Source organism: Trichoplusia ni, chromosome 21 (genome assembly GCF_003590095.1).
Source record: "Trichoplusia ni isolate ovarian cell line Hi5 chromosome 21, tn1, whole genome shotgun sequence".
Lineage (NCBI taxonomy): Eukaryota > Metazoa > Arthropoda > Insecta > Lepidoptera > Noctuidae > Trichoplusia > Trichoplusia ni.
Window position 1 is genome coordinate 1,266,936 of NC_039498.1, and position 2,367 is coordinate 1,269,302.

The 2,367-nt window shown below is 37.1% G+C and overlaps 1 non-coding gene across 1 annotated transcript; it reads left to right on the forward strand.

Annotated features, from left to right (window-relative positions):
- The first annotated feature begins 1,610 nt into the window (after positions 1-1,610).
- Positions 1,611-1,683, forward strand: Trnan-guu. The gene has a single exon. It is a non-coding gene; the product is annotated as a tRNA-Asn (tRNA).
- Positions 1,684-2,367: the final 684 nt, after the last annotated feature.

Here is a 2,367-nt window from a genome sequence, read left to right on the forward strand (position 1 = left end):
GACAAGACAAAGTCACGTCACTTGTCGAAAAGGATTCATCTTATGCATTTGAAGTTTTCAATTCTATGTGATCTAACAATGTCTCTCCTTCTAGTCTGTAAAAGCAAGTGACATTACTACTAACGCCATCTAGTTCGCGCGTACGACAACACGAAGTTTTAAAGACAGGCAGTACATTAGTAACGTAATACTGTTTGTCCGTTTGCTTATTGATAGCTGGCTGAGTTAAGGTTGTTATTCACTAGAGTGATGTGCCTGGGGACTTAAAAGGTCCTTTTTAATTAAGATTGTTGATTTTTTGGAAGTGAGGTGATGCTCTATGCCGTCGACTCTGCTCTATGCCATAAACTCCAGTCTTGACTGCAGCATTCTCAAATAGGACATGTAAAGTGATGATATATTATATACTTGTAGAATAAATGACTTAATTTTATTTCATTTTTAACTAGCTGTCCCGGCAAACTACGTATCGCCTAACAGACGATGACAACAATGCAGACAAAAATACTTTTTTTTTGCAACTTTTTCATATTTATTCACAGTTTAAATCTTCCCTGGACTTTCACGAATATTTCAAGGCTAAAACAAGCCAAATCGGTTCAGCCGTTCCGAACAGCAATTCATTTTTGTAGGTATATAAGAAAAGTAGAAGAAGATAAGAAGAAAAAGAGGAAGACGAAGAAGATAATGTTGGTTGAAATGTTCAACTGAAGGTCGAATAGAATAGAGTTTTGCCTTTTCTCTGTCCAGTTTTGTACTTTATACATTTTAACCCGCAAAAAAGGAGTGTAATGTCTTTAAATCTGAGTATCTTTTTACATGGGGCATGTACAAAAATACCAAAACTCGGGACAAGCATTTGTAGATCACTCAAATGCTTGTCCTACGCGGGGTTCGAAACCGCGACATGTCGCGCTTGGTAGGTTTGGTGTGGTGACCTCAACCACTCGGCTATCCGTGCAAAAAACTTCCTTTACTAAATTTTACGTTACGCCATAGTGTCCTGAGACCCTTAAATCTTATTTCTTAGTACTTTTAGCAAAGTCCAAGTTGTTTGGTTTACGTGCCAAGTGTTTTAAAAAATACCTTTTTATTGTGCTGTAAGGGCAAAGCCTGTGATGACTAATGTTTTCTTTGCATCGCAGTTTAACATTGAAATAATGTGGTGGTCTAGCGGTTCACTACATGGATTTGTTTGGGAGAGGTGCAGGTTTGATTCAGGCAAAGTACCAATATGATTTTGAATTGAATTTATTTGTACTTTCTAAATTATTCTAAGACGCCACTGGCAAATAGTGAAAGAATGATCTTGGGGTAATCTAGATTATAAATATGAAATCTGAAATAGCGAACCCGTTGTCCGATAGCGCGATAGTTATTACTTAAACTTAAAACGTAAACATATTTTTTAATTCAAGTGCTTTGTCCTATGTTTAAACAAATTTCTTTAACATTTTTATCAAAAATCGTACGGAATATTGAATTATCTTCACAAATATTACTTAGCATAAATAATGTCTATCCAGCCAGGTAGAAAAAAAAACTGATAACATTTATTCTTATCAAAATAAATGAAGAATTAGATTTAACATTTCGAAACAGGTTTCATGGCCTCCGTGGCGCAATGGCTAGCGCGTTCGGCTGTTAACCGAAAGGTTGGTGGTTCGAGCCCACCCGGGGGCGTTTGCCAGAGATGTTTCTGTTTTGATTCCGATTAGCAAAATAACGGAATTTACCGCAATAATGGCTGATTTACGCTTAACATATCAAAAAGATAAATGGGAATACTTATAATAGCGACCGCTGTTTGTTCCCAAATTCTATATAGATGAAATAATCACAAATGATGATTCTTCTCTGTCAGAATGTCAGTCGGACGAATAGACAGCGAAAACCAGAAATAGAAGTCCGTTTCCAGACCTTAGGATTGGATGAAACAATTTTCTTGATTCATTTCATTTAACATCAAATAGATTTCATTTGGTCCGATAAAATTTCATCAAGTTGAGATCAGTAGTTATGACTAGTCACTAGGCTGTTATTCCTACATCTTTGACAGTCGTTACAGGTAGTCAGAAGCTTGAAAAAGTCTGCCAGCCAGTCTAACCAAGGGGTATCGTGTTGCCCAGGTAACTGGGTTGAGGAGGTCAGATAGGCAGTCGCTCCTTGTAAAACACTGGTACTTAGCTGAAACCGGTTGGACTGGTAGCCGACCCCAACATAGTTGGGAAACGGATAGGCCGATGATGATGATCAGTAGTTATCATGTTATTGTTCTTAAAACATGTATCTACAGTCAGCTTATGACTAAAACTTTCTATATCATTTAGTCGGACAACTCCATAAAACAGTTATAAGTAAACGCTG